Genomic DNA, 16,490 nt, shown 5'->3' with positions numbered 1-16,490 from the left:
CCAATTTTGAGATGTGTTGTTGTCATGAAATTTAAAAATCACCTAATTTTTCTCTTTAAATGATACATTTTCTCAGTTTAAACACTTGATATGTCATCTATGTTCTATTCTGAATAAAATATGGAATTTTGAAACTTCCACATCATTGCATTCCGTTTTTATTTACAATTTGTACTTTGTCCCAACTTTTTTGGAATCAGGGTTGTATTATTATATATTAAATTTAAATTCTGGTGGAAAAATATTAGGATTTTTTTTTTTTCAAAATGGCCAGATGGGGAGAATTGGGACAGTTCATATTACAGGTTTTTTCCCCCCTTGTGGTTTACAAATATAAAATTGTTAAGTTTTTTTTTGTTAAAAATGTGGGCGTGTCCCTGCATGAGCATTAAGCTTATTTCTGATAGACTCTAGTATAGGCCTAGAACAGCCTAATGCCTGTAATAATCTCAGACTAAGGTGTGATTTATCAAGGTCATTGCCCCGTCAAAATAAACATTGCTCTGTGCTGTCAGACACTAAACATGTGCTGTTATAAACTGTCAGCAGATACACAATCCATTTGAACCTTTTGATACCAATATAAAAGGTCATAAAAATAAGCTGAAGTGCTTGGAAATCACATATTACATTACAATTTTTTTTTAACTTGGCCATTGTTGATTGGTCACTGTGTGGCCTCAACCTGCAGCTTCACTTCAGAAATGGACCAGCATTTGGAAGTTGGAAACTTGGGACCATTCTCATCTCATCATCTCTAGCCGCTTTATCCTTCTACAGGGTCGCAGGCAAGCTGGAGCCTATCCCAGCTGACTACGGGCGAAAGGCGGGGTACACCCTGGACAAGTCGCCAGGTCATCGCAGGGCTGACACATAGACACAGACAACCATTCACACTCACATTCACACCTACGGTCAATTTAGAGTCACCAGTTAACCTAACCTGCATGTCTTTGGACTGTGGGGGAAACCGGAGCACCCGGAGGAAACCCACACGGGCACGGGGAGAACATGCAAACTCCACACAGAAAGGCCCTCGCCGGCCCCGGGGCTCGAACCCAGGACCTTCTTGCTGTGAGGCGACAGCGCTAACCACTACACCACCATGCCGCCCTGGGACCATTCTGATTTTCCTTATTGTCAATTCCTACCTACTATCTAGCTAGCTTTCCTGTATCACACAATAGTTACCAATCAGGCAAGGTGAGGGCTAGCATGTACTGTACTTCCTCCAAAAACATATGAAACTCTTTTTTTTTTTAACTGCTGCTCATGCTACATCATAGGGCAACTAAACACACTCAAGAGAAGAGTGCTACTTACCACACACAGTACATGATGCTCACAAATGTCCAAGACAGGCTAGTGCCACTGATTGACAGGGGAGTGAGTAATGCCATCTTAACCCCATTGAGAGCAGAGCCAATTATGCTCTGTAGGACTTCCAGGCATTAATAGCTATGGTATTGTCAGGATTCAATTTCATGAACTCCAGACTGTAAGGCAAATGCTTTTCTGTTGTGCCCCTTGGGAGCCCTTGCCTCTGTTTACAAATCCTTGGGTGAAGCAAAGGACAGGCATACACTCATAAACCAGATTCATCACCAGCCTAACAAGCCTTGATGGATGGCTCATCTCAAAGAGCTGACATTTTGCAAATCAGCATTTGAAATGGGAATCGAGCACATGCAGCTTTTATTTTACATAGTTGATGGCTGTCCTCTTGAACCAGATGTATCCTGGCTTTTAGACACACATTCAGTGGTGTTTGTTTCAGTGTTTATTAATACATGATGGACATGACAAATTTTATAGCAACTACAGCCCTAAATTTCATCTAGTGTATTTTGATGATGTGATTTTATGTATGACTCAGAGTTTGGAGAAAAACATTTGCTATATTTGTTTATTGTTGTTGCTGTTGATTTCTGTCCGGATGCAGGTATTTACAGATGTAATTGCAGGAAGAAGCGGCGAGCAAAGTGTACTGAGCCAAATCATGAAGCAAAAGTCGGAGTCAGAAGGCAGGTGAGGGTCAGTCGATCGGCAAACAGAGTGACATAAGCAAAACAGGAAGCAGAAACGGTGAAAGGAGAGTCAAAGAACAGCAAACCAGGCAGAGAATAACAGCGGCTCGGTATGGACTGGGAACACAGAACGATACTTCACACTGACAATGTGTGAGGGAGAGGTTTAAGTAGCGTGGTGGTGATGAGTAGATAAGCAACAGCTGAGTTAAATACTCTGGTGACAGGGGGTGCTGTGAATCTTGGTTATTGTAGTTCTGAGTGGCCATGTTTGTAGTTTGGTTAGCGCTGCGTATTTCAGCGCTCTTACTGACAGGACCCCCCAAAGGAGCTCCCTCTGGGAGCTATATTCTTCTTGGGGCGCCCTCTGCCCCTAGGTGCGGGTTTGTCAGGGTTTTGAGCGTGGAATTCCTGTTTCATCAGGGGATCCAGGATATCTTTGGCACCTACCCAACTTTGTTCTTCCAGCCCATAGCCTTCCCAATCTACCAGATACTCGATTTGGCTTCTTCTGCGTCTGGAGTCGAGTAGTCTATTTATCTGGTAGAGGAGTTCACTCTCTAGGCTCAGTGGTTGGGGTTCTGGGACAAGAGGGTTCTCAGCAAGTGGGCCTGGAATGGCAGGCTTGAGGTAGGAGACATGAAATGTTGGGGATATCCGACTATGAGGGGGGAGCTCTAGCCTATAGGAAACCTCATTGATTCTCCTGAGAACCTTGAATGGGCTGATGTACTGGGCTTGAAGTTTTCGGCAGGTGTTGGATGGTCTGAAGTTCTTAGTGGCAACCCACACCCTGTCACCAGGAGTGAAATCTGGGTTGTTGCCCCTGTGTTTATCAGCATATTTCTTGTACTTAGCATTGACTGTTTCGATGCGCTGATGTACTTCTTCCCAGATGGCTTGGCTGCGTGAAAACCAGTCTTCCACAGCTTGGACTTGTGCTGGGGTGTCATCCCAGGGGAACAAGGGTGGCTGGTAGTCGAGTATGCACTGGAATGGGGTTAATTGCGTCGCAGAGTACGTCAAAGAGTTTTGTGCATACTTGGCCCATGGAATGAAACGTGCCCAGTCCCCCGGGTTCCTCATGCAAAAGATTTGCAGGAAGCATCTGGATCTCTTGATTTGCCCTCTCCACTTGTCCGTTTGATTGAGGGTGATAACCTGACGTGAGACTGACTGACACTCCAAGTCATTCCATGAAGCAGGACCATAGGTGAGAAACGAACTGGGGACCGCTCTCGCTGACTATGTCCTCGGGGACGCCAAAGTATCTGAATATGTGCTGGAATAATAGTTCGGCGATCTGGAGTGCAGTCGGGATGCCTGGTAACGGAAAAAGTTCAAGTGCTTTAGAGAATCTGTCAACAATAACTATGATAGTAGTGTTTCCCATGGAAGGCGGTAGATCCATGATAAAATCAAGGGTTATATGTGACCAGGGTCTCTGTGGTACTGGGAGAGGACAAAGCTTACCCGCTGGGTACAAGGAACTTTTGCCTGGGCACACTCAGAGCAAGATGCAATGAACTGATTGATATCTGTGAGCATGTTTTCCCACCAGTATTTGTTGCTTAACATTTGGCGAGTTCATTGGCTACCAGGATGTCCTGTGGCGGGAGATGTGTGGGCCTAGGTGATTAGTCGCCCTCAGAACTGCTTTGGGACATAGAGTAGGCCAGGTGGAAGGCTCACGGGAACTGCTCTGGGCTGAGAGTTTCTTATTTGTTGATCTAGGTCCCAAGTGATGGATTGCAGGAATCAGTTGGGTGGAAGAACTGTATGGGTAGTAGAATCCTGCTGTGAAGACATGAAGGTACGTGACAGAGCATCTGCCTTAGTGTTCCTTGATCCTGGGTGGAACGAGATCGTGAAATTGAAACGGGTAAAGAAGAGAGCCCATCTGGCCTGGCGTGGATTGAGACGCTTGGCCTTCTTGAGGTATTCTAGGTTTTTGTGGTCAGTGAGTATTGTGAAGGGATGAGTGGCTCCTTCCAGCCAGTGTCTCCACTCCTCAAGAGTGAGTTTGATGGCTAAGAGTTCACGGTTGCCGACATCATAGTTTCTTTCAGCAGACATGAGCTTCTTGGAAAAGAAAGCCACAGGGTGAAGTTTGTGCTTCTCGCCACAACATTGGGATAAGATCCCTCCAACCCCTGTGTCAGATGCATCGACCTCTACGACGAAAGGCTTAGTTGGGTCAGGATGTTGCAGAACCGGGGCTGAGGTGAACATTCCCTTCAGTCGATTGAAGGCTTCTTCATCAGAGGGATTCCATTGCAGTCATCTGGGTCCCTTCTTAAGCAAGGCCATTAGGGGAGCTGCAATTGTGCTGAAACCTCAAATGAAACGACAATAGAAGTTTGAAAAACCCAAGAATCGTTGAAGTTCCTTGACAGAGGTGGGCACAGGCCAGGACATGACTGCAGAAACTTTGGAGGAATCCATGCTTACTCCTGAGCTTATGATATAGCCTAAGAAGGCAATTTGGTTCCAGTGGAATTCGCATTTCTCAGCTTTGACATAGAGGTGATTATCCAGTAAGCATTGGAGAACTGCTCGGACGTGTTCTCTATGGCTCTTTTCATTGGGGGAATATATTAAAATGTTGTCAATGTATGCTATGACGTAGTGTCCCAACATGTCTCTGAGTACATCGTTGATCAGACACAAAGATGCTGGGAGCCGAAGAAAGGCCATATGGCATTACCCGGTATTGGAAGTGACCAGTGGTTGTACTGAATGTGGTCTTCCACTCGTCACCCTTCCTGATTCTTATCAGATTATAGGCACTACGCAGGCCATGTTTTGAAAAAATCTTGGCTGAACGAAGCTGCTCTAGAGCAGATGGAACAAGAGGCAGAGGATAAGGGTATTTAACAGTGACCTGTGTTATAGTCTATACAAGGCCGCCACCTCGCTTTTCGACAAAGAAACAGCCTGCTGAGGCTGGTGATTTGGAAGAATGGATGTATCCTTGGTTGAGGGCTTCCTGAATGTACTCTTCCATGGCAGTGTGTTCTTTCTGGGAAAGGGGATAAATTCGACCACGTGGAGGTGACACACTTGGTAGAAGGTCAATGGCACAGTCATATGGTCTGTGAGGTGGTAGTCCACAAGCTTTCCTTTTACTGAAGACCTCCTGCAGGTCAAGATAACACTCCGGGACATTTTCAATGGAGTCTGGCTGCGGACTTTCCATGGACATGGAAGAGATACATAGTTGGGGATGTGCAAGACAATGTTGGAAACAAGTGGGCGACCATTGGAGAATTTCTTTATTGTGCCAAGAGATCAATGGGTCATGAAGTTGTAGCCAAGGATACCCCAGAACGATGTGATGTTCAGTGGTGGTTACATAGAGAGAAATGTGCTCTAAATGGAGTGCTCCCACCTGAATGAGAATGGGAGCGGTCCTGGTGGTGACCCAGCCATCACCTATGGGTCCTCCGTCAATAGTGCGGATGCTCAGTGGACTCTGCAGAGGGATTGAGGGCAGGTTGTACTTCTGGACGATCGCACTGTTGATGAAATTCCCTTCTGCCCCTGAGTCTATGAAGGCAGACAGGATGTGTGTGGAGGACACCAGCTTTAACAATACAGACACTTTGAATGATTGTGCATTAAATTTTGATCTGGACTCACTGCCTGAGTAGTGGGTTCCACTGGCTTGGAGCATGACAGACGGATGGGACACTGGTTTATCTTGTGCACTGACCTCCCACAGTAAAAACAGAGACTTTCTCTCTTCCTCCTTTCTCGCTCAGATCTTTTCAGGTGAGTGTGGGACACTTCCATGGGTGCACTTTCTTCAGTGCAATGAGCAGGCTCAGAGGTTTCCTTGAGAGATGGCCGGCTGGTGAGCAAATGATCCAGCTGGATCGCCAGGTCAATGAGGAAGTCTAGTGTCATGCTTTCATCCCTACAAGCCATTTCGCGGAGTATCTCTGGATGGAGGCCCTGATGGAACACTGCTTTCAAAGCCAATTCGTTCCATCTACTGGCTGCAGCAAGGGTCCAAAAGTCCAAGGCGTATTCTGCAACTTTCTTGAGCCTTGTTTCATGGTGAGGAGACTCTCTCTAACTTCGATGCCCTCAGGTTCATGATCAAACACTCGTTTGAAGAAGCTTGAGGAAATGCTCATAGGAAGTCATGTGTTTACCTCCTTTATCCCATACAGCCCTAGCCCATTGCAGTGCCTTGCCAGTGAGGAAGGATAAAAATTTGGCGATCTTGTGTTCATCCGAGAGATGGGGCATAGTGGAAAAGTACAGGGAGCACTGTAGCAGAAACCCCTTACAAGCGGTCGTGTCTCCGGCATATTTTTCGGGAACAGGGAGCTGTAGTACAACACTAGAAGATGCCTCAGGGTGTGGAAGGAGGGCCTGTGACATCACAGTTGCAAGTTGCATCATCTGCATGTTGAGGTCAGCAAGCATCTGTTGATGTTCTCCTAACAACCATCCCTGAGCGTTCATTGCAATTTGTTTTGCTTCCTCCGCTACAGCCATTGTAAGCGAAGTATCCTGTCAAGATGCAGGCACTTACAGATGTAATTGCAGGAAGAAGCGGTGAGCAAAGTGTACTGAGCCAAATCGTGAAGCAAAAGTTGGAGTCAGAAGGCAGGCGTGGGTCGGTCAATTGGCAATCAGAGTGACGTAGGCAAAACAGGAAGCAAAAAGGGTGAAAGGACAGCGAGAGTCAAAGAACAGCAAAACAGGCAAAGAATAACAGCGGCTCGGTATGGACTGGGAACTCAGAATGATACTTCACATTGACGATGTGTGAGGAAGAGGTTTAAGTAGCGTGGTTGTGATGAGTAGATGAGCAACAGCTGAGTTCAATATTCCGGTGATGGAGCACTGTGAATCTTGGTTGTTGTAGTTCTGAGTGGCCATGTTTGTAGTTTGGTTAGCGCTGTTGGTTTCAGCACTCTCACTGACAATTTCAGCTTGTTTTTTAAATATATTTTTCATAATTTAGATTGTGTTTGTTTTGTATTTTTTTATTACAGTATTATTTTTCCTTTTAATTTATGTTGTCTAATTTTATACTGCATACTTGTTTCAAGTGTTTACATTGTCCTTGTGTAAATAGGATCTCAACATCCTTAGCCTTATTTTCTATACAGATGAATGAAAATTTTGTTGTTGTTAGTTGTTGCTCTTCAGATGGCATTAGCTTTTCATGAAAAGCTGGAGTTACTCCAAATTATCAGGGCTAGAGTTTCATTTTATTAGGCTAGGAGAAAGTGAGGGGCTGTTGCCCCAGATATCACACAAGAAAATATGCATGCATAGCTTAAGGCGGCCTAACTGAAAGCCTCTTTTCACACTGATAAAGAATTAAAAAGGTAGTGGTAGAAGAAAAACGGGGTTCTGAATTAGGAGAAAGCTTTACTTTTTCAGGATTCACAGCACTTGCTATTTGCACATACACTAAGTAGGATTAAATAAAAGGGTTTTAGACTTTAATTATTAATGAAGAACAATTATTTATGGACATCACCGAGGTGCAGCAGGTAACATTGGCACCTCACAGCTCCAGGGTTCCTTGTTCAATCCTGACCTTGGGTTAATTTCTGTGTGGGATTTTACATGTTCTGGATTGAATACTCTAAATTGTTTGTGTGTGCGCACGTGCGGTGGAATGGAATATCCCTGCAATGGAATGACATCTCCAGGGTCGCCGTTAGGGGGGAAAAGTTAGGACAATTCTAAGGGCCCAGCCTTGACAGAGGGCCTTACCATGTGTAAGTTAAATTAATACATTTTTAAAAATAATTTTGTCTCTTAAAACGAGCAAATACAACAACCTTCTGGTTTAGTTTTCCATTTTCTACAAAATTATTAGAATGGATAGTCTTTATATTTCACCCCTCTCCCTGTTCATTACATGGTACAATCTTGCGTAGGCAGAGCCAGAGCGTGACACCACATTAGGTTTGTTGCTTTCCAATCCAGCACTAACGTTAACCGCGTACGGTAGAAGCAGAATTGATGGTGAACCATCAGTAAATTCACACCATCATGAAGAAGTCAGGTTACCAGAAACGTAAAGGGGGGGCAATATTATATTCTTTCATAGGGCCCAAAATTTCTAGCGGCACCCCTGGACATCTCACCCAGAGTGTATTCCAGCCTTGCATCTCAGTCTTCCTGGGATATGCTCCCCTTACCATGACACTGATCAGGGTAAAGAAATTCCTGAAGATGAATAAATTATGTTATTTCTATTCACACCTCTGTGATTAAGAGATGCGGAGGAGCTAAAGCAGGGAACTGCTGTAATTAAAACCTAACTGAATTACACCATCCACCGTGTTTGCTTGCTTGTGGTGGTTCATTGCTGCTGCTGACTTCCATATCTGCAAGTCCTAATATGGCTTTATAGTCCAATACATGACCTGTACGATTTTTTTTTTGAAGATTTTTTTGGGGGGGCTTTTTTCACCTTTATTATTGGATAGGACAGTGTAGAGACAGGAAATGAGCAGGAGAGAGACGGGGAGGGGAGGGATCGGGAAATGACCTCGGGCCGGACTCGAACCCAGGTCCCCAGATTTATGGTATGGCACCTTATCCACCTGAGCCACGACACCCCCAACCTGTACAATTTTGATCTACAATTTTGATCCAGGTTGCTTTGGAATGGGTCATGTCCCTACTACATTTATTCTTGCTTTCATTTCTTGTAGTATATCTCATGTCCCCACTACATTAATTCTCACATTCACATGTGTTGTATATCTCCCTTACATGTATATAAGATTGTATATCATGTTTAATGTACATATGCAAGGTATGACTCTTCTGGCTGTGAACTCACATACCAACACATTGTCAGCTTTGTTCTAGTATCATTTTAAGGTGTGCTGAAAATGATGTATTGTCAGCTTTTGCTCATATCTGAGGTTTATTGGTGCATGTTCATTTGGTATTCTGATTGATTGTGCTGTCAAAGAGAAAGTGCTTTGAAAATGAACAGAATAAGAAACCACCTGCCCCAAAGTTGTTGCCGTCTTTTGATGTTACAATTTTGACTATCACACAGTGCGCTCATCATCCCGTTCCCCCCTCCAGAAATTTAGATCAATGTTCAGCTGTGGTTACTCGGGGTGGTGCAGTGGTTAGCACTGTCGCCTCACAGCAAGAAGGTTCTGGGTTCAAGCCCAGTGGCTGGTAGGGGCCTTTCTATGTGGAGATTGCATGTTGTCTGTGGGGGTTTCCTCCGGGTGCTCTGGTTTCCCCCACGGTCCAAAGACATGCAGTTAGGTTAACTGGCTACTCTAAATAGTCTGTAGCAGGGCTTTACATTAGCACCCGCCAAATGCGGGTAAAATTCGGCTTTGGCGGGTAATGACTTTAGTCTCACTAGCCACTTTGGCGGGTGGTTTATTCTGTGGTATGATAATATATTTTAATTGTAGTTTTCTCTGAAGGCATCTGATATAATAAACGCATTGCAGTGTAATATTACGCGCCTACAACTCCCATGAGCACCTGCATAAACATTCTGACAACATGTTAGAATTGTTGAGAACGTTTGTTAACGGCTCAGATAAAATCAGTGATACGGTAACCTGTGGTTAATGAACGAAGCAACAAAGTTGCTGACGACTGACAAGCGCACTATGTGGCGGCATATAGCTGGAGTTTCAAACCCTGCTGCTCAGGGAAAAAGGGGCAGAGATGAGCAGGGCCAGAGCAGCATTTTAAAATCACCGAGGTCCGTGATGCGCAAAGCGTGCACCGAAAAATGTTTGACATATTTAAATGAGAGGGGTGAATTACACGCCACACAAGAGATCTATTCCTGAAATTACTTTTAATGGTGTTTGAACTGAATATCATCAGTTTTGAAAAAAAAATCATGTATGTGGCAAGAGTAAGAATAATTTAAGCTTGTTTAATGGTTTGATCTGGCCCAAGCAATGAGGACAAAAGATACCCTCACCATGTAGCCTATGGAACTAAGATACATTAACAATCTGGCATCCGTTACACCTACACACAAAAAAAAAAAACATTCTGGGAAAAAAATCAGTACACACCACCATGTTTTAGGCAAAGTTATCCAAGGCAAACATAAGTTGAAACTTTCCACTCTATTGCTTTGGCTTATCGAATAATTTATTTTGTAAATCACAGACAAGGCAGGCTACAACTGCGCTGCTTCGAAAATGTCAATTTAACAGCTTGATGAAAGCGCACTGATGGTTCCCATGGAAACCCCGTGTCTCCTGCACTGCGTTCCTCCGCCGAGTCGCACGCTCATTCGCTTTTGCGTTCTTGGTCTCAGAGCTGCACGCACCAAACAGACACAGAAGACAGAATCAACGTTTAACGTCATTAACAATGCACTTTTACGGAGACGTTTTAATGTTATTCTTTATTTTTTTATCCAGTTGAATATTTAGCGTACAAATGCATTTTCAGCTCTTAAAAATGACTGAGGTCCGGACTGCGGGGGCCTCAGAGCTGGCTGCGGCCATGGAGATGAACAAGACGTTAATACACTGTAAAAAATGATTTGTTATTTTAACTTAAAGTTAGTACCCGGGTTGCCTTAAAATTTTGAGTTCATTGAAATTCATATAGTAAGTTAAATTGTTCACCTCGTTGTGTTAACTTACTATATGAATTTCGATGAACTCAAAATTTTAAGGCAGCCTGGGTACTAACTTTAAGTTAAAACAACAAATAATTTTTTACAGTGTAGGAAGATAAGACAGTTCAGTGACAAATGGAAGTTCGGGTGAGATTGGCTAGTTCATAGCAAAACCAAAAATACCATGTACTGCGAAGACTGTAGAAAGTCTGGCAAAGACAGGCACCAGTAATTTTAAATTCGAAACTATAAAGGACCATGAAAAGTCAAATGCACACATCGGTACTATAACATCAAAACAGGCGAAGACGGCTGGTTCACTACAGGACAGCATTGCTTTCAGTCCCTGGCTGTCATGAAGTCGACTGAGCTGGAGAGGATGGAGCTGCTGGTTAGAAACGTTCACACGATTGTAAAGAAGTTGATCTCGCCCCAGCTATCAACTTATGGCCTTCTGGAAGCCTCAGTTCACGAAGACCATTTTTCATGGACCATTCAGACTCATCTGATGATGAATGTAATGAGGACATTTAATGTCTCTCTCTACACATGTTCACACACACACACACACACACACACACACAATTAATAGATAATACATAATATACATAATAATACTTGATAATACACATAATACTTGCATATCAAAACATCAAATGTTTTTCAATGATAAATGTTTTGAATTGGACTTTTAATATTAGAATCAGTTCAGTTGTACTGAATGTTATTTTTCATATTATATGATATTTCATATTGTAAGGGGTTTGAATTTGAGTTCAATAAACAGAATACTCTGTTTATATTTTTGTCTGAATTGGTTGCATGTTTTCATATAGGGAGCTACCTTAACAGCACTGAATACTTGAGTGCTACTGTAGAGATAATATTATGCGCTGCCATTCATAATTAAGTCTAGATCTTCCGAACTTTTAACGTATCATGGTGAAGAAAAAACTGCGATTTCCTGGCAACAAAATTGTGGCTAGTGAAAAGGCTGAATGGCTAGTGACTCGGGAAAACCACTAGCCACAGTGGCTGGTGAGCAAAAAAGTTAATGTAAAGCCCTGGGGCCTCATGTACAAAGCTTGCGTATGCACAAAAAAGCTACGTACGTCACTTTCTGCGCAAACATTCGTATGTACAAAGATTGACTTGGCGTGGAAAAGTGCGGTACTCTACGCAAACCTCATGGCTGGCGTACGCACATTTCTGGTGCATCTTGGTACTTGGCGACACTTAGAGGCAGAGCAACGCAACTACATTTAGGCCTACTCGGTCAAGAGTCATGACATGGCGATAAGAGGCATCCAAAAATGCATCGGAACATCAGGATGCGTGAATTGAAATGTATGTCAGTCGTACGACATTGTCGAGACACATAATGCGAGACTGTTGGGTAAATGCCAACAGATCCATCAACCATCCCTTCCATATTGTAATTACGGGAAATGAGAAACCCCAGCAATATCATTTTGATATTATTCCCATTGACTATTGGTTAATTAATTAAATTAAAGAATGCACATGCAGGACCATGCATTGCAGCTAGCTTAATAGATCTTCCTCGCGCATTTGCCGCGAGGTGTCAGACTGAAATATTATTAGTTGATGTTGCGTGGGGTAGCCTTATCACATAATTACCAAGATCAATATATGAAACGATTTCCAAGTGCGTACAAATCAGACACAACCGCGGTGTGTGGCGTGTTACACAATGTGGCGCAGCGGCACGGCGTGCCAATAATGGAGCGAGACCTGCCGGAGGACCCAGACCCTGGGCCTCACAATGAGGTGCCACAGTGACATGGCATACAAACCCGGCAGCGCTTAATAGCCACAATGTGAAAAGACAGACGGGACACCATTCATTTTTTAAGATATTCTTTTAATGTGTTATTCAGTTCCTTCAATTCCTCGCGGATTCCCTCGAGGTTGTCGTTAATCGCCTCTATCCCCTTTAAAATTTCCCCTGCGACTCAAGGACCGCGCGCGTCAGCACCCGGCCTGTGGACCCGGCGACAGGGGCAGGCGGTGGAGAAGGGGGGCAGGTGACAGTGACACTGGATCCGCTCGGCTGGGGGTCCTCTTCCTGCTCGGGTGGGATGGACTGGGGGCCTCCTGTTGTTCCCTGGCACCCTGCTAGAATACATTTGTCATTAAAATCCTATTGTGGAAAATATGTGCACGTGTTTTATTTCTGGTTACATGTGGCTAGGAATATTGGGCCTACTAAGAGAGGAAGACATTTCCTCAAATACAGGGTGTCCCCGAAAAAATGTACACATTAGAGCACTAAAGGTGTTTTTTTGTTTTCAAAACCCATGTAACTCAAATAGACACTCATTGTGGCGCAGGCACTGCGGACGATGCAAATCATACCGTTATCTTGGTATAGGCTACATTCACATTCAGTGGCATACAATCAGTGACCGTTGCATGTCTCATAGCATACACTTTGAACATCACTTTAATTGGAGGTGACAGAACAATTAAGTGATGTATGTGAATTCTATTACACTGTGCTAAAGGCAGGGATTAACGCGAATAAATGTTAATGTTAAATGTTAATAATAAATGTTAAATGTTAATTTGATTAACGTGAGATTTCTAACATTTAATTAACATTAACGCGTTAGTAAAAGTTGCCATGTCTTTTACCTAACGCGGGCCTTACTGCAGGTCTATTTATACTAATTAACATATTCAGTGTGGAATAATTGAGGGAGGAGACGGGGCGGGGAACGGGGCTCGTGCATGTGCGCCGAATTCCACGTTGATTGGGATGTACAACAGGAGTGTGCGTGGAAACCTTCGTACGCACTGATTGATACATCCGGATTTTTTTGGTCATACGCAAATTTCCCGATTTTGACGTGCGCACATATTTAGTGGGAAATCCACGCAGGTCTTTGTACATGAGGCCCCTGGTCTGTAGGTGTGAACGCGTGTGAATGGTTGTTTCCCAAGCCTGGAAATGGGAGGGTTGTGGCAGGAAGAGCATCCAGTGTAAAACTATGGTCCAATTAATATGACGTGGATCAATAGGGTCCACATGGCAGCGACCCCATACACATAAGTGGGACAAGCTGGAAAAAGTGAGTGAGTTCATCAACATAAAATATATGAATAAATACATTCTCAGATTAGTAAGATATCACCTGCCAGTTAATGGACTGGATTGTGTCTGTCATTTGAGGATATTCTTCATTTGTTGTTCGAAAAGACAGTATGATGTGCTACTCACTGGTATCACTAGTTGAGCAGTTTGCTACCTTTCATAGCCCAACGAATAATAAAGTAATTTAAACGCTTTCAAATTCAACACTTTTTTAATAAATGAAAGACTTGCGGTCTGCTTTTGGTCAGTCTTCCTGTCACAGATACCATGAGTTCGAAACACACTTCACTTCATTTGGTATGACGCTCACAACTGTATACTTATTGGCTTGGATTTTTGCACAGGATGTTGTTTGTTGGTTTGAGAATTAAGTATATATTATTATGCAGAAATGAGAAGAAATGAATTGACCACCACAGGGACTTATGAGGATATTAATGTTTGTAGCACCAGTCTAACAAATTTCACGCCTTCTACAAGACCTCATACACTGTATCTCTATCTGATATCCATGTAGAAACCGCACTCTGCTTTTATTCAGGTTCAAGGTTAAAATGTTTTATTGTCTCACTCTTAAACCTTCCTCAAAAATCCCAGTCAAATTTTCACCTCAGCTGTAAGTCAACAGTTGGGGCAAAGTAACAGCTTCAAATACTGTGTCTAATGCAATGATGTCTATTCTTGTCTTTCTTTTTTTTTTCCCTACCCTGGTGCCCTACTTACCACATTTCAAGTGTCTGTTATTTTGTGGTGTTGTCAATTTTACATTGGACAATTGTATTCGCTGGATGGTTCACTATATTATTAAACACAGTGCTTTATAAATCCAGTGTGCTGTCACTGCACTTTACTTCCATGCAAAAGTTCTACACTACATGGTAATGGTACAACTAGCCTACATAATATTGTTGATGTTCCATTTGCTCATGCAAGGACATGTCAAGATATTGTATTTGCGATGGACTCTCAAGTAATTGTTGTATGAATTTGAACCGGTGTCTCCTTTTCTGCAGCTCTGTATACTGCTATGTACATCACTAAGTGAGTGTACAAATTTTTTTTGCAAAGTTCTTTCTTTTAAAAGAGCCAGTTATGAATTGTTAAATCCAGTCTGAGAGAAGCTGAATAAGTATTTCACTTCCATTGATTGCATACACTGTGTTCTAAGAATGTGGGTGGTGGATACCATGTGTCATATTATGCATCATAAATGGAACAAAAACCAGATGTGTTCACATGACAAGAGATGAGCATGAGGATAAGATGATGTATAGGCAATTTACAGCTGAAAACTTTCCCCTTAGAGATGAGTCAGTTCCAAACACAAAGCAAAACACACTGAGATATAGCAATTGAACAAAACCAAGCATGGGATCACTCCCACTTAGCTGCTACTTTTGTCAATTTTTCAAGTGAGTAGGCTGAAAAATCTGTGGTGAACAAAATGAACAGCATGTAACAGCAGCGATTTTTGTCCAAAGCAAAAGTTCTTTATAAAAATGTGTTGCTGTTGATGGTATCTTGTCATTTCAGATCTAAATTCGATCAGGTTTTTGGTTTGGTATGTAATTATTCTTGAATTGTACACCTCATGTTTTTCACCACATCCACCAAAGAGCTGAGTGATGGTTTCGGCTGCACTGAAAAGTACAGGTCATATCACAGCCAAGCTCTGACTTTTCTCTAAATGTGAGTTTGTGACTGTTGTCCCCTTTTGTAATTTTATGGCTTGAATAAGAGAATGTAAAATGAACAGGATTTCAAACTGCCAAAATAAACGTTTCTTTAATAAATTTAAATCAATACAATTTATTTAAATTAGAGTCATACAATGTTTTAAATTATTATACATACAGGACATTTTTTTCGATGGAATAAAGACGTATTCTATTCCCTTCTAGCAGGTTTCATTCATTTGGTTTGACAGCATGCAATATTGTTAGCATATCGCTTATCCTACGTGTATTACACCACTCTACCCAATGGAGAATGAGTGTTGAATATGGTTTATGATATTGCATGGTTGTCAAGACAACACGACGTCACACGTCGGAGATGTAAAACTTCCACGCTGGCGAGCGACTGTGACAATTTGTAAACAAACATGACCGCCAAGTTTGCGTTGTTAAATACGGAAGACTTTGAGAGAATTTTGAAAGAGAAAGACACGTTGAACACCCAAAAGGAATGTATAATAATAATAATAATAATAATAATAATAATAATAATAATAATAATATTGGCTGGCTTTATTTCGTGGTCTATCAGATATATTCCATTCAGCTAGCATGATATCATGCAATATCATGCTAGCTGAATGGAACATATCTGATATACCATGAAAAAAAGCCAGCCAATGTTATCCATTATACAATATCATAATATTAGTCAGATGTTTATTCCTGTTTTTGCACATGCTTTCAATTTTTAAAAGTCCAAAGGGCTCCACATTTATGGAAAGCTATAAACCAGATGTTGCAGTGCATGTCCTTTGAGAGCAGAGATTAAATAACACAAACTAAGTACTTTTGCCCATACAGACATCAGTCAATATTTAATTATGAAACTTAAACTGTCAGGAGGAAACGCAGCGCTAATATGAAGGTAGTACATTTGCTTTTCTGGCAGCTGATTTTAAAATCTAACCCAAGATGTCCAATTTTGGATTAAATTACATGTGTGATTAATGAAGCGGTGTTGAGACATGTTGAATCAAGTGCGAAGGAAAGAGGCATAA

General features: G+C 42.4%; 1 protein-coding gene across 1 annotated transcript in view; it reads left to right on the top strand.

Annotated features, from left to right (window-relative positions):
- Positions 1-16,490, top strand: part of shisa9a (shisa family member 9a) — a 66,802-nt gene that overhangs the window by 38,622 nt on the left and 11,690 nt on the right. The gene's annotated exons all lie outside the window — the stretch shown is intronic.

The sequence above is a fragment of the Neoarius graeffei genome, chromosome 14, assembly GCF_027579695.1.
Source record: "Neoarius graeffei isolate fNeoGra1 chromosome 14, fNeoGra1.pri, whole genome shotgun sequence".
NCBI classification, from domain to species: Eukaryota; Metazoa; Chordata; class Actinopteri; order Siluriformes; family Ariidae; genus Neoarius; species Neoarius graeffei.
This window is presented reverse-complemented; position numbering and strand designations above follow the sequence as displayed.